This window comes from Budorcas taxicolor, chromosome 14 (genome assembly GCF_023091745.1).
Source record: "Budorcas taxicolor isolate Tak-1 chromosome 14, Takin1.1, whole genome shotgun sequence".
In the NCBI taxonomy this organism is placed as follows: Eukaryota; Metazoa; Chordata; class Mammalia; order Artiodactyla; family Bovidae; genus Budorcas; species Budorcas taxicolor.
Genome location: NC_068923.1, coordinates 24,360,451 through 24,387,122, shown reverse-complemented (window position 1 = coordinate 24,387,122; position 26,672 = coordinate 24,360,451).

Sequence of the window (26,672 nt, the reverse complement as noted above, 5' to 3'; positions counted from 1 at the left end):
CGATTACTGGGGATGAGATATAATCTGTGTTTGGAAAGATCGAAGGACTGGGCCTCATTCAAGCGCCACCTAGATGTAAACTGGTTATCCGATTTTCTCCCCCAATCAATCTCACCTGCACACTTTTAAGAGAAAAGTTTTTTAAAAAAACAAATTACCACATAACATATAGTCAGCTTACACATTTAAAGAAAATCAGGGGCGTCCCAGATGGCACAAGCGGTAAAGAACCTGCCTGCCAATGCAGGAGACACAGGAGATGTGGGTTTGATCCCTGGGTTAGGAAGATCCCCTGAAGGAGGGCATGGCAACCCACTGCAGTGCTCTAGCCTGGAGAATCCCATGGACGGAGGAGTCTGCTGGGCTACAGTCCATAGCATCGCAAAGAGTCGGACATGACTGAAGTGACTTAGCACGCAGGCAGAAAAGCAACAAAGAAGTGAAAAGCACTGGTCGTACCAGGAATGCCCCAAACCATAACTAGCCCACCTGTGATGGTCCTTCTTTCTTCCTTGTATACTTTTCTTTACATTTTTATACAGAAAGAGTTTGTACAAAACATGTTACTTTGTACCGTTTGTTTCCCATAGCAACATACCACAACCATCTTTCCAGCATTCCAAGCACCTACATTGCATTATTTGCAATGAATGCTGAATATTCCATTTACAACTAATTCAGACAAAATGAAGAAAGCAAGAGTACTCATGTACAAGTATCCTTGGATATGGTATCAAACACTGGATGTGATATCACCCATTTTAGAGATGGAAAAATGAAGGGAAAGGAGCAGCCGTTAATGATGGACTGAGCACCTGAGCACACACGCAGAAGGCCACGTGCAGTGGGAATGGCTCTGGCAAAGACCAGCCATGGTTAGCTACGGCTTCCTGCTCTGTCAACACTTTAAGTGGCAAGACTGGGAGGAACTCTGATAGATATCTGAACTAAACATCAGAAGATCTAAGGGTTTTGGCTCACCTTGTCTGTCCACCAGCCAGAGTGGTCTGGCTTTGACACTCAACTGACCTGAGCCCCAGCTCCCTAATCGGTATGCTAGAGGAACACGCAGCACTCCTGCCACGCTCTGAAGCTTCTAAACAACAAATGAGAACAGGAAAGAACTCTACAAACATTGGAGATCTTGACAAATTCTGGGATGGATCTATCAACGGTGATGTATTTTAGTTAGTTCATCTAACACTTGAAAGTACATCAGAGAATTTTAAATAGTGAAGGAAACTCTGAAGCCAACTAATTTTAGAAATAGAGAAACTGACTTCCTGAGAAGTTAGGAGGTTTGCTTACTGTTTCAGAGTGAGTAAGAGACCCAGAGTAAGTTAGGATTCACAGGGCAATATGCCTCTTACGAGGTTAGCTTTAGAGCGACGAATATTCCAAACATGCATACAAAAATGTGCTGAAGGCAATTCAGTTTATTTCCATTGATTTGAGCTCCCAAAATACGAACTTGGGCCACTTACTGAAGGGTCATTGAGTTGCACTTCTGATTCTTTTTTTAACTGAATGCCTTTCGACTTTAAGGGTTGTATATTCCTTCCCTAAAAAGAGCTGCCTGCAAAGAATATGGACATTCATAAAGCAACTCGGGGCTTGAGTTTTTCACATGCTCTCATACTACATTCCAGAGACGGCTTTCTCCTGAAGCTGACCTGAAGTTGTCTGGTCACTTGATCGTGTCCAGGAATTTGGAGAATTGCCACGACTGGGACAATTAGTTGCAGTGTCACAGAGCAGGGCAGACCCATCACGTGAGAGTCACTTTCAACTTGGAACGGATCACAAATATCTGCCTCCCAAGGGGTGTTTCAGATGGCTGGGAGCTGGCCTGGCGGTGGGCCGCTCCCAAAGCAGCAGAAGGAAATCCAGGGGGGCCAGGCTCCTTTGACACCCCAGGCCCGAGACCGACCATCCCAGAAAACAATGGCCTTCTAATGCTCCACCGAGCCAAGCCTTGACTTCAAGTTTGTGATGAACAAAAATATCAAGCTTCAATCTGCCTTCATCTTGAAACACAGAAAGCATTTGCTTTTCAACCACATCAGGACTCTCCTACCAAAACCTGGGGCTTTTCCATACTCTCCATGCCGCATACACAAGGATCACAGGGTTTCCCATTTTTGTGTCAGAACCTCTAAATTCTTACTGGGTGCCAAGCACCGTGAAAGTGTTAACGTTAGTTGCTCAGTCATGTTTGACTCTTTGCAACCCCATGAACTGCAGCCTGCCAGGCTCCTCTGTCCATGGGATTCTCAAGGCAAGAGTCCTAGAGTGGTTGCCATTTCCTTCTCCAGGGGATCTTCCCGACCCAGGGAACGAACCCAGGTCTCCTGCACTGCAGGCAGATTCTTTACCATCTGAGCCACCAGGGAACCAGGCAGAAAGACCTCCAAATCCACTGGTGACTGTTGAGGATCCAGCCTCCGTTTTATAGGTTCTGGGGCCATTTCGGGTTCCCAAGTCAATCACTGCAAGGTTTTACAGGCGTAACTTTCGGAAAGTCTTCCTGACGTCAAAAGGTGTCATCACCCTTCATTCCCATCCCAGGCACCCCACCACCGTCCTCCTGGTTTCCAAACTCCCCCCTGAGATGTTGGTCTTAGGCGCCTTTCCCATGAAACAGAACCCCCGACATTGCAAAGGGACTGTTGTCTAGCTCCCATACTTCCAGCTGAAATGTAAGCAGTGCTCTTCGCTCTCACCTAAGGAAAAGAGCATGCCGGTCCCCTATTTCACGTTGCCCTCACAGTTACAATATGTGCTTACATCTGGTGCTGTAAAACATGATTACATTTTTCATAAAACCTTAGGGCTTGAACAGCCTTCGAGATTTTATCTTTTCCTTCCTCCTGGCTTCAACAGGACCCCCTAAATCAACAAAACCTAGAAACACTCTGCAGGAAGAGCATCATTAACCTCACTTCACATCCTTGGGACGCTCAGAAGCATGACTGATCTGAAGTCCATTAAGGAAAGGAGGAGGCAGGAAGAGAAGCCTTCCCAAACAACCCTCTTCCATGGCATCAGTGCACTGCTGCCATCTACAAGCTGTAGACACCAGAAAGACACGTGGGAGTATGGACACAGCATCTTCTTATATGCATGAAATTTCACTCGTCTGACAGTTTCTGCACTGTGCTCTAGATGTAGAGGAAGGTAGGTCAGTTAGGTGGTGCAGTGGTCAAGAATCCGCCTGCCACTGCAGGAGACCCAGATTCGATCCCTGGGTCGGGAAGATCCCCTGGAGAAGGAAATGGCAACCCATTCCAGTATTCTTGCCTGGAGAATCCCATGGGCAGAGGAGCCTGGCAGGCTACAGTCCAAGGGGTCGCAAAGAGTCGGACACGCCTGAACTCACACATTATTGCTGCCAGCTCCCCAGCCACTCAGGCCAAATCAGAACCAGTCACCACATTCATAACAGACTGACACTGAGCGCCCTCTGTGGGCAAAGCAGAGCTTTGCAAGCCAGATCGCTAAGGACGGTCCCATGTTCTCTGAGGTTCCTTCTATTCATGTTCTGCCGTAGACTGAGGATGAGTCTCAGCCCTGTTCTGCCACCCACCAGCTGAGGGACCATGGACAAACCACCCCCATGCCTTGAATCCAGGTTTCCTCATCTTCACAACAGGGTTAATAGTGTGTGATAGTGGGTTAACAGTGGCTTCCCTCTCAAAAGATATGTCCACATCCTGACCTCCAACACCTATTAATGGGCTGAAACTCCAGTACTCTGGCCACCTCATGTGAAGAGTTGACTCATTGGAAAAGAGTCTGATGCTGGGAGGGATTGGGGGCAGGAGGAGAAGGGGACGACCGAGGATGAGATGGCTGGATGGCATCACTGACTCGATGGATGTGAGTCTGAGTGAACTCCAGGAGTTGGTGATGGACAGGGAGGCCTGGCGTGCTGCGATTCATGGGGTCGCAAAGAGTCGGACATGAGTGAGCGACTGAACTGAACTGAACTGAAAAAGAAGTCTTTGTAGATGTAATTAAGTTAGCTATCTTGAAATCACCCTGGATGATCCACCAGTAAGTGTCTCTGTAAGAGACACCGGGAAGAGATGGGCAGAAGTGATGTCTGTATGAAGACAAAGGTGGAGAAGGAAGTTTTCCAGCCACAAGCCAAGGGTCGCCCAGGGTCTTCATAGCCTGAAAGAGGAGAAGTTTCTCCCCAGAGCCTTCCAGGAGAGCACAGCCTTACCAATGCCCTGGATTTCAGATTCTGGCCAGCAGACCTCTGAGAGATTAAATTTCTAGAGTTTTTCTCAAGCCACTAAGTTTGTGGTCATTTTTTCAAGCAGCCCTAGGAAATCAATTAGTTTCTATTTCACGGACTGTTCAGCTTGAAACCCATCCCAGGGTACATGCTTCATGGTATCACTGGTGGGATTCTTGTCCTGTGTTCAGGGCTGACTTCAGTCTCTTTTCGTTCTGTGGATACCCCCCCGGACACCACTCACCCAACCAAAGAGCAAGAATAAAGGTCTTAGTGTTTCATTGGGAGGGAGTAGATTTACCTATTTCTTCTGGATATTATTCAAAATGCAAGCCAACTCATTGGCAAAGACCCTGATGCTGGGAAGATTGAAGGCAGGAGGAGAAGGGGACGACAGAGGAGGAGATGGCTGGATGGCATCACCGACTCAATGGACGTGAGTTTGAGCAGGATCCGGGAGATGGTGAAGGACACGGAAGCCTGGTGTGCTGCAGTCCGTCGGGTTGCAGAGACTCAGACACAACTGAGCAACTGCACAACAACAAATCCCCCCACACATCCAACCACAATTATAATTCAAAAAGACACATGCATACCTGTGTCCACAGCAGCACTATTTACAGTAACCCAGATATGGAAACCATCTAAATGCCCATCGACAGATGAATAAAGAAGATTCAGTGCATATTAATAGATACAGACATACAGATGATATCATTCTAATGGCAGAAAGTGAAGAGGAACTAAAGAGCCTCTTGATGAGGGTGAAAGAGAGTGAAAAACCTGGCTTAAAACTCAACGTTCAAAAAACAAAGACTATGGCATCTGGTCATCACTTCATGACAAATAGATGGATAAAAACTGGAAACAGTGACAGATTTTCTTTTCTTGGGCTCCAAAATCCCTGTGGACGATGACTGCAGTCAGGAAATAAAAAGATGTTTGCTCCTTGGAAGGAAAGCTATGACAAACCTGGACAGCATATAAAAAGGCAGAGGCCTCACTTTGCTGACGAATGTTTATGTAGTCAAGGCTATGATGCTTACAGTAGCCATGGGCCATAAAGAAGGCTGAGCACCAGGAACTGGTGCCTTCGAACTGTGGCGCTGGAGAAGACTCCTGAGAGTCCATGGACTGCAAGGAGATCAAACCAGTCAATCCTAAAGGGAATCAACCCTGAATATTCATTGGAAGGACTGATGCTGAAGCTGGAGCTCCAATAGTTTGGCCACCTGATGTGAAGAGCCGACTCGCTAGAAAAGACCCTGATGCTGGGAAAGATAGAAGGCAGGAGCAGAAGGGGGTGACAGAGGACAAGATAGGTAGATGGCATCACTGACTCAATGGACACGCATTTGAGCAAACTCCAGGAGATAGTGAAGGACAGGGAAGCCTGGCGTGGTACAATCCACGGAGCTGTAAAGACTCAGACACTACTTAGTGACTGAACGACAACAACATATACAATGGAATAATAGTCAGCCCCCGAAAATAATGAAATAATGCCACTTGCAGCAACATGGCTGGACCTAGAGATTGGCATATTGGCATACTCCGTGAAGCCATAAAGAAAGAGACAAACACCATATGACATCACTTATGTGTGGAATCTGAAATATGACAGAAATGAACATATCTATAAAATAGAAACAGACTCACAGACATAAAGAACAGATTTGCGGTTGCCAAGTGGAAGGGAGGGTGGGGAGGAGAAGGACTGGGAGTTTGGGATTAGCAGATGCAAACTATTATATTTAGGACAGATAAACAGCAAGGCCCTACTGTGCAGCACAGGGAACTATATCCAACATCATATCCTGTGATAAACCATAATGGAAAAGCATGTGTGAAAGAGTATATGTCTAACTGAGTCATTACACTGTAAACATCAACGATACTTAATACAAAAATTTAAGTAAAAAAAAAAAATTTTAAATATCAATAAAAGCCCCCCAAATTTTTATTCAAAGGAATCTGAATGAGACCCAAAGAATGTATTTTGAAAACACCATATGATTCTAACACCAAAGAAAAAACAACATGACTGACGTCCAACCAGTTAACTAACCAGCATCCTTTCTATTCAGTTTGTGACAGGGTCATAATGGGTAAATATTTTGACCCTTGTCCCTATACACAAGCACTGCTCTGCCAGCTCTGTTGACAGGGAGCATCACCGAAGCGGCCTGGGAGACCTAGAAGAGACAGCTGAGAGTGACTAGCCCGTGGAGTTTCCCTCTTGTCTGGGGAAGCCAGTTTTACACACATGTGCCTTGGGTACACACCACACAATAGCTCTGAAGGGCAGGAAAGAGCTTCTCTTTTTATCTGACTTACAAACTTGGAATATGGATATAATTCCTTTTTGTTAAAGAAAAACTTTAAAGTATTCTTTCTCTTTTTTTTTTTTTTTTTTGGAAGATGTTAAAACCACTGACATGACACATTTATTTTTTAAGCAAGAAAGTGAGATCCAGAGAACCTGGATCACACTTTGTCCAGGGCCCACCTGCGCCAGCCGCCGCAGCCCCAGCCACCCAGCTCCACGGCTGAGGCCTTGGAGAGCTGTCATCACAGGCCCTGGTGCTTCCGTTTTGGGTGTAGGAGCCCCCACACCCCTCCAGAGGCACGTGCCTGGGATGGCAAAGGAGCCATCAGCCCCTCCTCCAGGGGCGAGCCTGGTCTTCACGTGCCCCCGGGCAGCCCAGGCTCCCGCCCAGCCCAGGCTCCTGGCCATTGTTGCCAGAGGTGGTTGTTTCCCTGCCTGAAGAATCTTCCCACTGATGAGACCTTCTTTTCTGCTGTAGCTTTTCCTTCCTTAGAGCCCACCCCCAGGCCTTATCTCAGGTGAGGCCACATCCAGGACACAGGGCCGTTGCAATGTTTCCTGGAACAGAGTTGCAAGACTCCTGTTTTCACAGAGGAGAAAAAGAGAAGGAGGCATCCAACGATCAGTGAGCTGGTTCCAAGAACAGGCACTTATCTGCTCTGGCCCAGCTCTGGACCCAGGGCCAGGCGTCAGCCTCACAGCTGGTGACAGGGGCAGCCAGGAGAGTCCACAGCCAGGCAGGGAGCACGCACTGTGCCAAGCTAGAGATGCAACAAAACGCAACTCATGAGAGAAGGGGGACCGAGACGCTCTAGCTGTGCCAGCCCGGCAAGGTACCACTGTGGAAAGGAAATGAGGCGCTGGAAAACCCAAGCCCTGCACGAGGCTCCTGGAACAGAGGAGGCTCTGGATTGCTCGGCAAACTGTAGTCAAGTGGAGGGTCTCCCCGAAGGACATCCCACCACAGTGAGGAGGTTACTTATTGTTTAGTCACCTAAGTTGTCTCTGACTCTTTGCAACCCCATGGACTACAGCCCACAAGGCTCCTTTGTCCATGGGATTTCCCAGGTGAGAATACTAAAAAGGGTTGCAATTTCCTTCTCCAGGGGATCTTCCCAACCCAGGGATCAAACCCGTGTCTCCTACTGGGCAGGCAGATTCTTCACCACTGAGCTATCAGTTAATAAAGGGAGGATGCTAGGTGTGTTCAAAAAGCTAAGGGTCCATAAGATTCCAATAGTAGTTCCAAGCAAGTAGTGAGGAAAGGTGATACAAATTACTGCATGGTCTACATGGTCAATAACTAACCAGATAAACATTAGGATCAATAAATACTAGGTCCAGGGGGAAGTTCAGGCAGGAAGGACTGGCAAGATTTGGCTTAATAATATCTATCATTTATTAAGCACTGAATACCTGCCAGAATTTGAGGATTTCACTTCCAAGAACGCTACCAGGTCTGTATAAATACCTCCACTTCCCTATCTTGGCTATTGTAAATAGTGCTGCTATGAACACTGGGTTTCCCATCAACAGATGACTCATTTTATATATACATACATACACACATATATATGCATAGTAATATATACAGTGGAATATTACTCAGCCATGATAAAGAATAAAATATTACCATTTGCAGCAACATTGATAAACTTAAGAGAATATCACACTAAGTGAAATAAGTCAGACAGAAAAAGACATATAATGTCATTCATATGGGGTGGTACAAAAAAATCATACATATGAATCTATACATAAAACAGAACCAACTCACAGACATAGAAAACAAATTAATGGTTACCAAAGGGGGAAGCAGGGAAGGATAAGTCATGAGTATGGGATTAACAGATACAAACTATACACAAAATAGATAAGCAACAGGGATTTACTGCATAGCACAGGGAACCATATTCAACATTTTATAATAACATGAAGGAAAATAATCTGAAAAAAAAATGTATATACATGTAACTGAGTCACTTTCCTGTACGTCTAAAACTAACACAAAATTGTAAATCAATTACATATATGATATATGTTTGTATCCACTTCAGAGAACAGGGGACTGAAACCCAGAGGCCCAGTGATGTCCTGAGAAACTCTGGTGTGGAACCAGAGTGGCGGAGAGGGTTTATCCGGGTCAAGGCCTTTGCCCAAGTTTCCTCGGCTTTGAACAATAAGGAGGACTTGGATATGGGCAAAAGGAAGGAGTGGTCATTCCAGGCTGGTGAAAGGAGCTTTTGAAAACAGAAGTAGCAAAGAAAAAAAAACCCACACAAGGCCATTAACAGATAAAGATTTCGTTGCGATGGAGATTTCTAGAATGAGTAACATTGATGGAGTACTCGCTATACCAAGTGAAGTTCTAAGAGCTTCATCATCAATGAAACGTATCACCTCATTTAACCCTCACGACAACCCTATGAGAAATGAAGTGTGATGATTCCCAGTGTGTGGACGACGCTATAGACGCACAGAGACATTAAGTAACTCACCCAAGACCACCCAGCTGGATAGTGGGACACGTAGGATTTGAACACCGTCTAGATGGAAAGTCCACGCCCCCCATCACCTTGTTATACTTGAAAGAGTTCCATCTTGACATCCCCAGAGTGCCCAGCACCAAGGATGGCCCCTGAAGAGATGAAGCATGTTTCATATTGCCGGCTTCTTGGATGAACTGACCGCTATAAGTTACCTCCTTGGTGCCAACATTTCACTTCTTCAATCCAGCCTTCATGCTGCCTCTAGAGGTGTAATGCTAAATTGTTTCCTTCAAAAATGCAATCCTTGTCCTCCTTTGAGGCAGGTCTGTTCCCCCAGCTCTGCCCTCCACCCTGGCTCAGAGGCAGAGCCGCTCATTTGACCCCTCTTTCTGCTCCATCTGTATGAAGCTCAAAAGCCATCTTGCCCACGGGTGCTTTGGCATCCTTACCATGACAATCCCCTCCCACGCCGCTTGGCTGGTCCCCCACCACCCTGCACTCCTGAGTGTGCACTCCATTACACCATCTACTGTTTGAAGAGCTGTCGTGGCCTTCCTTGTGTCCTTAATAAATGGTGGTGCATGTATGCATAAAAAAAAATGCATGAATGATAGATGGGTTGGTCTGTGAATGAATAAATGCGCACAGAGATGACAGGAGGGAAAGATGAAGGATTGGGATGCAGGGCTTATGTGGTACCCGGTACAGAGTGGGAAAAGCGGCAGATTCTATGTCAGAGGCTCCGAAGGCTACACAGAGCTTTATCTGACTTACCAGGTAATCTAAGAAAAGTTGCGTCCCCCCTCTTGGACACTTTACCCTTGTGTTTAAGAAAAAAATGTTTCAAAGGACTAGAATTGCTGCAACTCTGCATTCTCCAGTTCTGTGAATGAAAAGATCACTCTCAGACAGACTCATTAACAGATGTTTTGCGCCTTCACTCAAGAAAAACAGCCACTCTGCTCCCCCAGCGTCTTATCTGAAGCCACCCTTCTCCACCTCATCTCCACCAGGAGCATTGCTATCTCACCCAGGACCTCCTCTGGGTGTTTGTGAACAAAAGCCAGGGTCTTATCTGGTCACTCTCTCATGCCCCATCCTTGGAAAATATGAATGGATGCGCAGGGGCCTCTCATAGTCTTTCCATCCCAGGAAAGGCGAGTAAGGCAGCCTCGGCTTTCTCAGAAAGATTGTGCAATTTCTTGCTGCTATCAGAGCTGACAAGGAGGCAACTCTGAGCCCCGGACCCTCCAGCTAAGTTCAGCTTCAGGTCAAGTCAGGGGCCCCCAGCAGCTGGGGGGCATAGGATCCACAAGGAAGACATTCCAGGATGTGGCCAGAAGCAACAACAGTTCCCAGCTGTTCCCAGCCCCGTCCTGCCAGCGAAGGAGTTTGCCGTGGGGGTCTTCACACGGATGCGGCAGAAGGAGGGGTCAAATGAGCGGCTGTGCCCTGGGCCCGGGGTGGAGGGCAGGCAGAGGAGAACAGACCTGGCTTTGTTATTGGCAGCTCCTGCACATCACCCTGAGGCCCTCTGCAGAGCCCTCCCTCTCTCTGGTCCCCGAGGGGGACCCTGACATCAGTTGTTCTGATGTGCTGTCCTTGGGCAATGACTCCAAAACCTTTGCTTCCAGCTCGCCTGAGCCTGGGAGCCTGACCCCACAATGCATTTTGGAGCCCATGCTTTGAAACTCTCTTAATAAAAGATAGTTCTAGAACTGCCTTCCCTCGAGTGGAACTGAACCAACACCTACCTTAGAGTGAATTTTGCTTGTAACCCTCACACAACCCCACTTCTCAATCTTTGGCCCACTCCTTCTCAGCCTTCAGGTCTCACCTCTGATATCCCCACCTCAAAGACGCCTGCCTTGGGATTTCCCTGGTGGTCCAGTGGCTAGGACTCCACACTCTCAATGCAGGGGGCCAATGCTTCTCAAGGCAGAGGTTCGACCCCTGGTCAGGGAACTGGATCCTGACTGCCATAACTAAGACCCAGTGATGTTGAATAAATAAGTAAACAAATATTTCAGAGAGGGATGTCTGTCTTGCCCACTCTCCAAAACCTACTCATGCCCCTCCTCTTTCCCAACACATTCATCCATTTTTCCTGTTTTTTTTTTTTTCTTCTTGGAACTCAAATTGCATTTATGCACATGTGTCTGTGTAATGATTATACCCCATGAGTACTTTCATCTCAGGATAGGGAAGGATATGTTGGCTTTTACAGGTGACTGGGGGACCAGACATGTGATTTGTAGATTACAACAGTGAGTCTCATTAAATCCCCATACGTGGCCGTAAGCGTTAAGATCCACATTTAACCAGAGGGGCTCTGAGGCTCAGAGACACCAAGTTCTTGGCTCAAACCACAGAGCACGTGAGTTATCAGAGCTGGAACCCAGATCTCCTGAATCTCAGTACAGAAGGTTTTCTACTTCGAGCCCTCTTGCCCTCAACTTGGATGGCTTGTTAATTCTTGCACTTGAGAGCAGATGGAGCCAGAGTTCTGGGAACCCACATCATTTGCCAAAAGTGCTTCTGATAAGACCAGGATATGGCCTTGCTTCTGGACCTGTTCCTCTGCTCCCTCCTGCAAGCTGGGGACTGGACCAGCCTGAGCAGGAGGCTTGGGGGAGTACTATCATCCTTCAGATACACAGCTGATACCCCTCCAATGGCAGAAAATGAAGAGGAATTAAAAAGCCTCTTGATGAGGGTGAAAGAGGAGAGTGAAAAAGCTGGCTTAAAACTCAATATTCAAAAAACTAAGGTCATGGCATCCTGTCCTGTCACTTCATGGCAAACAGAAGGGGCCAAAGTGGAAGCAGCGACAGATTTTACTTTCCTGGGCTCCAAAATCACCGTGGACAGTGACTGCAGCCAGGAAATTAAAAGATGCTTGCTCCTTGAAAGAAAAGCTTTGACAAACCTAGACAGAGTATTGAAAAGCAGAGACATCACTTTGTCAACAAAGGTCCATACAGTCAAAGCTCTGGCTTTTCACAGCCTTCCCAGCTCTAGGAGTTCTTACCGGGTTAAAGCCTAAGAGACTTCCCTTGGGCGCCAGCAACTACAGAGCATGCAAACCATCAGCAAATGACTGCTCGGACTGCTCTACTTGCTTCTCTGGGTGTCAGGAAGGAAAGGTTGCTCTGACTTAGGAAGTGCTCCCTCCACACCAAGGAAACCAGAATTGAAAGAGACGCGTGCACCCCAATGTTCATCGCAGCACTGTTTATAATAGCCAGGACACAGAAGCAACCTAGATGTCCATCGGCAGACGAATGGATAAGAAAGCTGTGGTACATATACACAATGGAGTATTACTCAGCCATTAAAAAGAATACATTTGAATCAGTTCTAATGAGGTGGATGAAACTGGAGCTGATTATACAGAGTGAAGTAAGTCAGAAAGAAAAACACCGATACAGTATATTAACACATATATATGGAATTTAGAAAGATGGTAATGATAACCCTGTATGCGAGACAGCAAAAGAGACGCAGATGTATAGAACAGTCTTTTGGACTCTGTGGGAGAAGGCGAGGGTGGGATGATTTGAAAGAATAGCATTGAAACATGTACATTACCATATGTGAAGTAGATGACCAGTCCAAGTTCGATGCATGAAACAGGGCACTCAAAGCTGGTGCACTGGGACAACCCTGGGGGGTGGGATGGGGAGGGAGGTGGGAGGGGGGTTCAGGATGGAGGACATGTGTACACCCATGGAAGATTCATGTCAGTATATGGCAAAAAACCACTACAATGTTGTAAAGCAATTAGCCTCCAAGTTAAATAAATAAATAATTTAAAAAAAAAAAAAAGAAAGAAAGAAAGTGCTCCCTCCAGAGGTAAGTCAAGGAGCACAATTCCTTCACTGGGAAGTGCAAAGTTTCAGACTCACCCCCCAAGTGACTAACTGGTGGTCCAGTGGCTAAGACTCCATGCTCCCAATGCAGAGGGCCCCAGGTTTGATCCCTGGTCAGGGAACTAGATCCCACACACCAAAACTAAGATCTGGCGCAGCCAGATAAATAAGGAAATATATATTTAAAGGAAAAAAGTGACTCTGATACCAACTATGTCACTTGGGGAAAGTTACTCCAGTTTTTTGAACTTCATCTTTCTAATATGAAAACATAGATTTTCGTGGCTATTGTGAAGACTCCCTAAGACAAATCGTACAGCTCTGTGGTGTAAGTGCTCATCCTGTGATGGCGCTCACCGCCTTCCCCCTGGTTTCTAACCTTTACTTCCTTCCCTACTCCCTAGTCCATGTCTCATTTGGTCTTGATCTACTTTTGCTATTTTCTGACTGTTCCTCGTACAATCAAGGTCCTTTGGGTTCTGACCATCTCCTCTGGGGAGGAAGTTCCACTGCTCAATGGTCGGCATGCAGAAGGCCCCAAAAGAAGGAGCAGTTCTGTTTTCCTGAGAGCCAAGGAAAGCAGCACAGAGGAGGTGATTATGACCTAATCATTGAGTATATAAGGTCACCAGGTGAAGGAATGTGCAAGGGCCCTTGGAGCCTGGCGTGCCTGGCACGTCCCAGCACTGGTCATGAAGCTGAAGCTCAGAGCTGGGCCAGGGCGGCAGGGGAAGCAGAGAGTGACCAGGCCTCATGGGGCCCTGTGAAAGCCCTGGATGTCACCCGAAACCTTTGAAGACCATCCTGAGGCTCTGGGTGGGTTCTGAACATGGGAGAGACATGATCACAGCTGTGTTTAGCTCCAGCCCACACTAGAAATGGGAAGAGTGGACAGCAGAGAAGCAAAACTAAGGAGTTAGAGACCAGCTGGGAGGTCTTCCAGGCTTTGCTGGTGGCTCAGATGGTAAAGAGCCACAATGCAGGAGACTCAGGTTCGATCCCTGGGTCGGGAAGGCCCCCTGGAGAAGCAAATGGCCCCCCACTCCAGTATTCTTGCCTGGAGAATCCCATGGACAGAGGAGCCTGGCGGGCTATTCGATAGAGCTGCAGAGTCAGACACGACCGAGGGCATGTACATACATTCTGTTTGTGCAATTAACAAGTCCAAGTGTAATCGTTCCTAATTCACATTACATTGCTTAAAAAATTACATGTGTTAAATAAATAAAGTGCTGCTGACACAGGGAGGAAGGACGCAAGGACTAAGGAAGCGAAGAGGGGGGGAGAGGAGAGGGACCGTTGATACTGACCGATAGACTGATCAACAGTATCACAGGGAAACACAGAAGCCTGAGAAGACGATATGATTTCTTTCAAATTCATTTTAAATCCTACCTAACGCTTAGAAGTATACGTCCTTTTAGAAAGCTCCCTCCCCAATTTTCAAAGAAGTGGGTGGGGGGCGGGAAAGGGTTATTTTTCTTCTGGAAAGGAAGGAAGCGGCAGTTTCAAGCCACGGGTTTCATCTCCCCATGCGTGCAGTAACATCGCCATCTGCTGGACATGGATGACATCGCCACAGAGCGTAACGGAGCCCAGACCTTCCGCGTAACCCAGGAGTGGGTTCCTTCCACCCCCTCCCCCGTTAAACACTCTAGCACCCCCATGGCCACAAAGAAGTAAGCATCAAACAGTACCAGGGAGTAACGGGGAGAACCCCACTGAATGCAAGAGGCGCTGGATGTGATTTAAGACGTCTTATGGCCAAAAGGCAAGTGGTTAGGTTGGTTTGGAAAATTGAGACTCCCACGTCCCAAGCCTGGTATGCCGCTGGCGTGGTGAGACTCCAGAACTCCGAACAAGATCACGGCTTTGCCACTAACGGAGAAGCCCTCCGGGTTCACATCACAGCAGCGCTCTCAGTAGTGTGGGGTTAGCCAAAAATTTTGTTTGGGATTGTCTGTAACGGTGTGTTAAAAAAAACAACCTGAACGAACCTTTTGGCCAATCCAATAATTAAGTTGATTGGTATGCCTCCAGTTGCCAGCTCCCTTTCTCAATTTCTTAGTAAGTTCTAGACTCAGAGTTATGAAAGAAGTATGACTAATTAGCCTCCTCAAACTTCATCGGTTCACAGAGAATATCTTTGCAACAAAGGATGCTTGGCCCACCAAAGCCTGCCGTGGAAGACACAGGCGTCCTCAAGAGCCCACTAGGAGAAGTGATTTGAAGTGAGGGATCTCTCCTTACCCCCTCCTGTGACCCTCACATATGAGACCGCCTGTCTGCTCACACACAATGAAGCCCTGTGCCATCGCCACACGTGAGCCTCTGGTCGTAGCTCAGAGACAGGACAAGTCCTAGTCTCTCTTCAGGTAGACGACCCGCCAAGAGCCCCAATACATGAGGCTGGGAGATTCTCAAACAAACAAACAAAAATGAGCTTAGAGCTCAACTCCTGGGGTTGGACTTACATGAGCACCAAGATTAAAATGCTTCTTGGGCTCAGACTGCAGCCTAGAAGACAGATGTGGGCCTGACCACTGTGTCCAGCAAGGGAGGAGGGCGGGAGGGAAGCAAGCAGCTGGCAAAGTGAGGGATGAGGAAGAGAAGAGACCAGGAGACGCTGGGTGCCCACCAAGTCCACAGTGCAGACCCACAAGCCTAACCATGACCTCATCCTCCAGGGAGCTTCATACAAGGCTCTGCAGTGCTTCAACGATAGAAACTTCTGGCAAAGGGGAAAAGGTTGCATTACCTGCCTACTGGCAAGGTAAGCGAAAACACAGTTAATTTAATTCTTAGAAGGGACACTTGGTCTTTCTACCATGTCTAATTACTCTTCTCTTGCTTAATAACATCATGCAGAGAGGCAATCAACTCATAGGGGTTTGGATGTGTTACGCTTTCGTTCACAGAGCATGTTTATTTAGTGTCTACCTTGGCCAGGAACCATACGGACACACGTAGGGGATACGCCATTCAGTACGGCAGACTCAGGCGCTGTCCTCCTGGAGCTCACAGCCACAGGAGGCTCTGGGACGAGACGACAGGGCTCTGGTCTACCGCCTCCTACCTGTGTGATCTGGGGTGGGTTGCTAAACCTCTCTGCATCATAACTGTCCTCCTCTGGAAAACGCAGGCCATAATAGTTCTGACCCCCTAAGGCTGGTGAGCATTAAGTGAGGTTGCAGCTTAGAGTTTAAAGCTGGACCAGAGAACCCAGAAAGCATCTAAAGAAAGTGCTAGTTGCTCAGTCGTGTTCGACTCTTTGAGACCCCGTGGACTGTAGCCTGCCAGGCTCCTCCATCCGTGGGATTCTCCAGGCTAGAATCCTGGAGTGGGTTGCCACTCCTTTCTCCAGGGAATCTTCCCGACCCAGGGATCAAACCTGGTGCTCCTGCATTGCAGGCAAATTCTTTACCGTCTGAGCCATCAGGGAAGCCCAAGCAATCAATAAAAATAGGCAATTATTATCACGTAACAAGTCCGAAGGGTCTTCATTCTAATGTAATAACTGTACTGAACAGTGCAGATGACAGGGTTTAAAAGGGAGGCAATTACCCTGAGATCACACTGACTTAAAACCTTACTCAGATATCACGGTAAGCAGAATGATGGTCCCAAAGATATGCATGACCTCAGCCCTGGAACTTGTAACTTTATGTGCCAAAAGAGACTCTGAAGATGCGACTCAGTTGAGGATCCTGAGGAGAGGAGATCACCCTGGATTATTCAGGCGGGTCCACTGTCGTTACACAGGTCCTTATAAAAGGAAGGCAGGTGGGTTGGATGCAGAAATAGAAGAAAGTGGGCTTCCCTGCTGGCTCAGTGGTAAAGAATCTGCCTGCCAATGCAGGAGACACTGGTTCAATCCGCGATCCAAGAAGGTCCTACATGCCACGGAGCCACGAAGCCCACGCACCACAACCTCTGCGCCGGTGCTCTAGAGGCAAGGGGCGCAACTGCTGAAGACCACGTGTGCCCTAGAGTCCCTGCTCCGCAATAAGGGAAGCCACCACGATGAGAAGCCTGCACATCACAACTAGAAAATAGCCCACGCAGCAACAGAGACCCAGCACAGCCAAAAACAAATAAATAAAAGTATCTTTTTTTAAAGAGGGAAATAGAAGAAGGTGGTATGATGATGGGAACACGAGAGAGAAACGGGGATGGGATGAGACTCCTTGGCCACAAGTCAAGGAATGCGGGAAGCCGCTGGAAGCTGGAAAAGCAAGGAAGCCTTCAGAAGGAAGAGAAGCGTGCTGACACTTGATTTCAGCCACTTAAGACTCATTTCCGACTTCTGACCTCCAGAACAATGAGAGCAAATTTATGATCTTATTCGCCTCTAAGCATGTGGCAATTTTTCACAGCAACAATAGAAAACTGACACGTATTTGAATAAGAACACCGGTTTATTTCCTTACCACATGTACGTGTTGAAACACAGCACCACAGAGCAGGCAAAGCCCTGGACTCTGGTTGGAACCCTGCTTCTGCACATTACTGTGTATCTTCGGATGAGTTTCTTAACTTCACTGAGCCTCATTGTTCCATCACCAAAATAAACACGACTAGTTCCAGTCTGGGTTGCAAACATACACAGGAGGGCACTCAACAGTTGCATCAGTCTTTCCATTAAAAATACAGAGCCTTCTCCCCTTCCCCTCAAAAGCTGGTAATTTAAAGGCTTCCGCTTTAGCTCAACCCAGTGTTCTGTGAGAAGCTAGAGGGGTGGGATGGGGTGGAAGGGAGGTTCAAGAGGGCAGGCACATATGTACACTTCGGGCTGATTCGAGTTGTTGTATGGCAGAAACCAACACAACACTGTAAAGCAATTATCCTCCAGTCAAAAATAAATTTTCTTTACAAAGCTCTAGCTTTTCTTCACTTTAATTAAGGATATTCATTTGAACTCAGGCCACTGTCCATTTCTGAGTACTCAATTTCTCGTTGCTCCTAGAGGTTGAGACTGACAACCTAGATAACATATGTTTGCCAGAGATAGTATTTTGCTTTCTGTTACCCTAGTCTGCAGATAACCTGAGCCCCACCCAGCCCCGCTCTCCACCCCTACTGGTGAGAGTCAGACCCCCCGCTGACAGTCTATCCTCTGCTCTGCGGCACCTTGTCGTCAGCGCACCAATTCACCACCTTATTTTGGAGTGGCTAGAGAAACATCATCAGAATCTTCACATGCCCATTGGAAATACCACTGCTACTATTACTGCTACCAACAATAACGATGGCCAGCCCCTGTTACTTCCAGGGCACTGGAGACTTTGTATAACACACTGCAGGGGCGGGAGGGGGCAGTTTCATCCATCCCAATCTTTGGGGGTTTTGGTAAGAAGGAAATGTAGCCTTGGTTAACTGAACAGCACGCTGGCAGTGTGCAATAAGGGTCATCCAGATCGGCAAACAAGAAACTTGGTCTTATAGATGTCTCACTCCAAGAGAAAGCCTCCGCCTACTTCCCCACTCCACCCCAGCCCCCATCTCTGCCCCCACCTCCAGCTACGAAAGGAGTTAAGGCGTTCCTTCCTCCCTAAATAGGGTCAAAGACAAACAAGAGGGTACCGGTGGAACCAGAGCGTGAATTCTTGGTGGGGACTGAGATGAAGGCAGAGTGACTGTCCGCCCTTGGGGACCCTGAAGAGAAGGAGGGGTTGTCAGGGAGGAGGGGACTCACAGAAGGAAAGCTCCCTCTTCCCCTTTGCCCCCGATTCTCTCCCTGCAGGGTCATCGAATCATGTGGTTCTCAGCCTGGTAGTGACCTGAACCTCTCCATCTTTCCCCAAGTGGCAGACAGAGCTAGGAAACTCCCTCATGGACCTCATTTTATTGAATCCTCATGAGAACCTGTTAGACGGGTGATATCGTTCCCAGAGGGTAGTTGAAGGGTCAATGCCCAAGGGAGCCTCTCATCGCAGCCTGGATCCAACCCCCCGCGCCCAGGGCCCGCGCTCTCCCCAGAGAGCCTGGCCCTGCCACCACCGCCAACCTTCACATCCCCTCCCCAGGACGGCCTCCGGAGCCAAGAACATTTCCAGGGCCTCTTCCAGGGAGGCCCAAAGGCCTGGGTGGTCTAGAAACCTTGAAGCAAGCTCCGCGCTTTATCCCGGAACAAATGAGAAACGGGAAGGGAAGGTCCATCTGGGCTGGAAACAGCTGGGCCCAGCTGAGGGGCAGGACAAAATCACCTCTCGGCTCCGCACCATCCTGCAAATGGAGCCCCATCGCCTGCGGGGGCTTGGAGGAAGGCCAAGAGTGTTTGCAGAGAACTGCATGGCCGAGCCGGGCCTCAGAGCCTGGGGAAGGGGTGGCCAGGGATGTGGGCCAGCTGCTGGGGTGAGGGCCCCTGAGCCCAGAAGAAATGCCCCCTGCAGCTCTGGGCACAGCTGGAACTCAGGCTAAACTGCCAGGGTCCTCCCTGCCCGTCGGGAGGCTCACACTTTCCCGGAGCACCTACTGTGCGTGGCAGGCTCTGCACCGTGTGCTTTCAGGGATGTGGTCAGAGACAGAGCTTCTCAGGGTCAAAAGCCCTCCGCTGCCAGCCTGTAGAGAGCTCTCCTCCATTTACGGCTCCGCCCGAATTCAAGTTCAAGCCTGTACACCGTGCTGTCGCTCCAGTCGTGTCTGCTCTGTGTAGCCTACCGGGCTCCTCTGTCCGCGGGATTCTCCAGGCAAGGATACTGGAGTGGGTTGCCATGCCCTCCTCCAGGGGATCTTCCTGATGCAGGGTTCGAACCCACCTCTCTGACGTCTCCCGTATTCACAAGCAGGTTCTTTACCACTAGTGCCACCTGGCAAACCCATGTTCAACCAACGCTATGCTGGGCCTTTTTCTTTGAACTGGATGGCACAGGCCTGCTCCTCCTAGGTTCATGGCTGGTTCTAAACCTTCCGTGTAGGCAATAATCACTGGTTTCATGGGTCTAGTTAGGAGACCGGGAACTTATATGTTTAACAAGCCTCTCCAGGTGACTTTTTCTTTTTCTTCCTGCCATACCAAAAGGCTTATAGGGGTCTCAGTTTCCCAACCAGGAATCAAAGCTGGACCACGGCAGTGGAAACCTGGAATCCTAACCTCTAGGCCACCGGGGAACTCCCCTCCAGGTGACTTTTTTTTTTTAATGTGGACCATTTTTAATGTCTTTATTGAACTTGTTACAGTATTACTTCTGTTTGATGTTTTGGTCTTTTGGCCATGAAGCATGTCGGATCTTAGCTCCCCAGCCAAGGATCAAACTTGCACGCCCCTGCAGAAGAAAGCGAAGTCTTAACCACCTGGACCACCAGGAAATTCCTCTCCAAATGACAAGGCTTCTAGGTAAGCTGGCCCCAGACCGCAGTTTTGCTCTTTCTCTAAACCATGGCCTCCAAGCCCTGCTCTTTCAGACCCCACACTAGCATGTGGTACAATGCCCCTGCTCTCAGAATGCCTGGCTTCTTCCTGGACATCCAGGCCAGCTTCCTGCTTCTTTAGCACCTCGATGGTACAGCCAGCCCTTCCTGGACTGAGCTTTGAACAGCATCAGGCACCTGACTGAGACAGTCGGCCCTGGGTCACACTAGCGCAGCTGGGCCCACAGCGTAGTGTCTGCCTGCAGAAAGACCTGCTTTGAAACATGCCTTGCCTGGTGGGTTCCTCTCTTTGGCTTGTGGGACCCCCCAGCCCCTCTCCCTCCCTCCCTCATTTGACTCAAGAATGTCTTCTCCAGGCTCAGAGCCTTTTCCCAAGCCCACCCCGGCCCCCTCCCAATCCAGCCTTGGCCCCACACTCTTCACCAACAGAGACTGCCCTTTGCCCACCAAGGCTCCACGGCAGGGGAGAGGGTCCTGAGGATTCCAGAACTCTTGGGCATCATGAAAATATGCGGTCAGACAGAAGAGAGAAATAGAGCAAAGAAGTGCTTCTCAGAGTTCGTAAAGGAGGTAGGCCAAATGGCAGGAGAGGAGGAATAGGTCATTGCAACAGTCTGACACGGGAGCCCAAGTGAGCCCCCCGGCGGGGGGGCATGTCTTTGAAGTTTCTGGTCTCAGCTTAAAGTTTAAATGCATGAGCGTTCAGCCCCACCACAGAGCTGCGCTGGTTTGAAGGTACAATTGATGTTTGAAATCAGTTGTGACTAAGAGGGGTGCAGGGGATGAAGAAATGTGTCTCACGTGGGATGATGGGATAGAAGAGCACTGAACCTCATGCAGAACGAAAGCCAGTGGGAGCTCGATGTGCGATGCAGGGAACACAACGCCAGTGCTCTGGGACAGCCTACAGGGGTGGGATGGGGAAGGAGCTGGGAGGGGAATTCAGGAGGGATGTCAATGTACGGCTGAAACCATCCCAGTACTGTAATTATTCTCTAATTTTAAAAAATTATATATATATAAAGAAATCATCTCATGATTAATCCCTGTCTTTGTCTACTGTGTAACAGGATTTTAGAAGTTAGGTTTTCACACGCCAAGGAGGTAGAAAGAGTCTGATTCATTTCTCGGAGGTGCCCAGAATGGGTGAGGAAAATACACCTGGTACAGAAAGAAGGAACCGGGGCAGGAAATGAGCCAGGTCTCAAGGCTCCAAGACAGGCTCAGGATTTCAAGCGGAGGGCAGTTAGGACTTCCCTGGAGGTCCAGTGGTTAGGACTCTGTGCTTCCAGTGCAGGGGGCGGAGGTTCAGTCCCTGATCAGGGAACTAAGATTGGCAGGCTGCAAAGAGCAGCTAAAAAAAGCGGGGGAGGGAATTAAAGAGAGCAAGGAAGGTGGCATAGACCAGGGGTCCCCAGTCTCTTGGATCTAATGCCTGAAGACCTGAGGTGGAGCCGACGTAATAACAGTAGAAATAAAGTACACAATAAATACAGTGTGCTCGAATCATCCTGAAACCATCCCCCCCACCAAGCCCAAGTCCACGGAAGGATTGTCTTCCACAAAACCGGTCCCTGATCCCAGAAAAAGGCAGGGGACCTCTGCCGTAGACAGCATGACCTGCATCAACGGTCCTGCCAGGAGACATGGATGTAGAAGAATGTGAGAATATTGTTCCCGGTGACGAGCACAGGAAGAATTGACCTCCCCACCACCAGAACCTTCTTGCTCAGCCCCTCATTTTACAGAGAGGAAACCGAGACCCAGAGAGAAGCCACTCAGCCAAGGACCTCATGGCTCAGCTCGTAAAGAATGCACCTACAATGCGGAGGACCTGGGTTCATTCCCTGGGTTGGGAAGATCCCCTGGAGAAGGGAAAGGCTACCCACTCCAGTGTTCTGGCCTGGAGAATTCCATGGACTGTATAGTCCATGGGGTCGCAGAGAGTCGGACACTCCTGAACGATGTTCACTCCACTCCACTTCAGCCGCGGGTCTCGATGAGCTCAGGCTCGGCTGTGCCCCAGGCCTGGGCTCCGCCCCTCGGAGCATGCTGCTCCCGGCCCGAGCATCCCCCCTTCCGGTACCCCGTCCCCATCCATCACCAGGCTTCAAGGGCCTCTGTGATGGGCACCGCCGTGCGGTGCTCTGACCTGAAATAAATCACAGCTGTTAATGGTCTTCTTGCTCCCCGTGACCGACGGCAGACAGCCCTGCTCTCACTCACTTGTGCAATAAAACAGCTGAGGCCACGGCTCACCGTGAGGGAAGTGTGGGAACCAGGAGATGGGAGAGGCCCTGAGCGGGATCTCGTCCCCCTCCCCCATGCCTCCTTCCTCCCTCTCTCTCCTCTCTTGCCTTCCCTCCTTCTTCCCTCCTCCTGGCGTCACACACATAGGGCACTATAGGCTAACAATTTCTTTGTGATGACTCCACCACCTCGGTCATTGGGAGCACCCCCCTAACACAACAGGGTCACTTTATGATTCGGAGGGTCTTACTCAATGTGGAAGCTGGTGGAGGATGTGGTAGTGATGACCACCCACCCACACAGGAGGCTGCAAAGACGCCTGCCAGGACCCCTGCCGCCAAGTGCTCTGGGTTGGGCAGCCCTCTGCTGCTTCTGGGCCAAGCTCCAGCCTCAAGAATCCCTGACCAGCGGCCTCGGGCAGCTTGTCAGACAACCGGCTCCCTCTCCCTCACTTGGATCTCCAGGCCTCCCTGCAGTACTACATGGGCCAGCCCCGCTCTGATGCCCGAAAAGTCCTCTCTGCTCCTCCAACCCGGGGGGAATCTCTTCCAGGCCCTGGGGGCTCAGCCAAAGACTTTCCTTGCCCAGGAGTGTCCATTCTTGAGACGCTGCTTTTTCAAAGGACACAGGCCTAAGCCATTTACCTTCGTGGGTCTCAGTTTCCTCTGCTATAGTAGTACCGTCTCAAAGGATTATTGAGAGAGTCTATGAGCTGGTACTATTATGGAAGAGGAAACGAAGACGTAATGTACTTAGAACTCTGGCTGCTATACAGTAACAGCATACTAGCAATGACTAGGTTATCAACGGTGTACAGCAGCTGCCCCCTCTCAAGAAAATGAGTGATTTGTTAGGTTGTATTAATGAGACTATAATATGCAGATTGGTGGAGGTGATTGTACTTATGCCATATCCAAAGATCAGACCAACAGACTGTATCTCAATTTCAGGGGGAATATTTTAAGAGAAACTTAGATAAACAGAAGGCCATTCAGAGGAGATGGATCCAAATGATATAGAAACTTAAGAGAAGTGTTAGTCACTCAATTGTGTCCAACTCTTTACCACCCCATGGACTGTAGCCCACCAGGCTCCTCTGTCCAAGGAATTCTCCAGGCAAGAATACTGGAGTCGGTAGCCATTCCATTCTCCAGGGGATCTTCCAGAGCCAGGGATGAATCCAGGTCTCCTGCACTGCAGGCAGATGGCTTCCCACCAGGGAAGCCCCCCACAGAAATGTGAGATTTTCTCATTTGAAAAGGGTCTGAAAACTAGAGATGGTTAATCGGAAGTAGAGATAGTTCGAGGACTGAAGAGATGGAGTAGAGGTCAGTGCACATTTCATCCTCAAATATATGAAAGGGCTATTATGCCATCTTCATCTTTGTATCCCCAGCTCCTGGCAGGAGGCATGGCATTTTGGTCATGTTTAATCAATGTTAGCCTCCGATTGAGAAGGCAACCAGGTAGTCCACCCACCAATGAATACTCTTATGGACAACATAAGAATAGCCCACACAGGCAGAAACTGATATGAGAAATGACAGGAAAATAAAATAGACATAAAGAAATTCATATAAAGACACTGCAAGAATAATTTGTACAAAGAGTCAGGGAGTTTCTCTGCCCTTGGCGGAATCTCTATCAGTGTTCCTTTCAGGATGATGTGCAGGGTGGTGATGCTGCTGAATGAGGGACAAAGAGGTGCAACTGGACACCAACACCTCCCAGATTTTGTATGTGTGATCCTAGTTCCCTAATCAGGAATTGAACCTGCACCCTCATCAGTGAAAGCGCGGAGTCCTAACCACTGAATCACCAGGGAATCCCCCAGATTTTGTATTTCATGGACCAGTAAAAGTTTTCCCCACCCAAATGTCAGAGGACTGACAGACAGAGGGTTGCCCACATTTTGCCAACAATGGATACGAAAACAAATTCAGCTATCATCCACTACTGCAGTCATTCTGCTTTAAAAACAAATGCACATTTACATTTTAATGATTGCAGAGTAAAGGAAATCCTTTAAATTCATAAATTTAGCTCTGTGAAGCCTCAGGCTCATCTCACAGCCTCAGGCTTTTCTTCTGTGACCCAGTGAAAACATCACTCAGCAGGACCGGATTGAGGGTCCCCGTTTGGGAATGCATGTGTGCAATGAATCCTAGGTCCTTTCTGTATCTGGGTGTTTATGGTTCTGATTCATACGTGGAACCAGTACCTTAGTAGATGTTCAATATATATTTGTGGGAGAAAAGACCAAATTTTGTTCAGACATTTGATATCGGGTGGCACCCCTCACCCCAAGATAGAAATCTCATCTCGATAGACACAGAAGCAAGACACCTGTCCAACACCCCCAAAAGTCCAGGCTGTGTTAGTCAATCGTGTCTGACTCTTTGAGACCCCATGGACTGTAGCCCACCAGGCTTCTCTGTCCATGGAATTTTTCAGGAAAGAATACCGGAGTGGGTTGCCATTTCCTTTTCTAGGGGATCTTCTCCACCCCGGGATTGAACCCAGGTCTCCAGCATTATGGGCAGATTCTTTACCATCTGAGCCACTAGCGAAGACAAAGATCTTCCCGAGCCAGGAATCAACCCAGTGTTTCCTGCCTTAGCAGGTGGACCCTTTACCACTGAGCTACCCAAGTGCATGGAGGAAACCAAATGGATCAGGATTCACGAGGACAGGGCAGAAGAGCCTCTTGCTCTGCTCTGGCTGAGCTCTGGATAGCTATATTCTCTGCGGTACCTATATTTTCCCCACCACCAGGGATAACCCTCCTATTTCCATAATGTTAAGCAGTTAACAAGACACTTTCAGATTGATTACATCACGTATTCTTTCATCAAGCATACATGGAGCCCTCCCCATGTACCAGGCCCTGTGCTAGGCTCTGGGAAACAGAATGGGGTAGGTGAGCCTCAGCAGACATGGCACCCCCACCTCCCCACACACAGGGGTGCCCCTGCCCTCGGCTCCCCTCACTGGACTGGAAACTCCTGACCGAGCAGGGGGTGCATCCTGTTTATCTGTGGATGGCCAGCACCTGGAAGGATGGCGTGATCAAAGAATGAAGGAACCAAGGCAAGCTCAGCTGTCTCTCAGCTGAGTACTATAGCTGTCCAGGTCAGGCACACCAAAGATGTTTGATAGGATAAGCCCTGAATGCAGGGAGAGCTACATCATTTTTGAGGTGTAGAGCAAAATAAAAAATATAGGACCCCTTGTCCAAGAGGGAAGACAAAAGAGCCCTCAGAGGAGCTGAACTTTTTCCTTTTTCGTGGTCTCATTTTCAGCTAGTGATGGTGTGTTTGTATGTGCTATGTGACATGACTGTAAGGAATGAATTATTAGCATGAATTTTAGTGTTCATCTTTATATTCCTCTGAGGCTGGTCTTAGGAACCTCTTTGAGCCTAGAAAGGGGGAAAGGACCAAGACAACATTCCCAAACTCAGTAGGACTCAAATTCCCAGGGAATTCCAGTCCCAGTTCCACAAGAAGCATGTCTTGCATACACACTGATGACAGAGGTCATCAGATCAGAAACAGGAGGGCACTGGAGGTAGAGGGGACCAGCCCTGCTCACTGGCAGTGCAGGAGGGTGGGCTCCCTTTAGGACACGGCCCACTCCTAGCCCTGACTCACGCACTGCCAAATGGAAAACTGGACCACCACCTGCGTGCCTCAGTCAATCCCGACTCTGCGACCCCACGGGCTGTGAGCCCGCCAAGCTCCTCTGTCCCTGGGGTTCTCCAGGCAAGAATCCTGGAGTGGGTTGCCTTTCCTCCTCCAGGGGATCTTCCCGACCCAGGGATCAAACACACATCTCCTGCATCGGCAGGCGGATTCTTTACCCCTGAGTCACCCGGGAAAGCCTACTCTTCACCTATGACAGACAAAATGACCGAAATCTCTCTTCAAACACTGAATAGAACCATTTCGTATGTTCTTCCCTCTGCCCCCACGTTTGGCATAACCATCTCTTCCTCTTAACTGCTGCTGCTGCTACTGCTGCTAAGTCGCCTCAGTCGTGTCTGACTCTGTGTGACCCCATAGACGGCAGCCCACCAGGCTCCCCCGTCCCTGGGATTCTCCAGGCAAGAACACTGG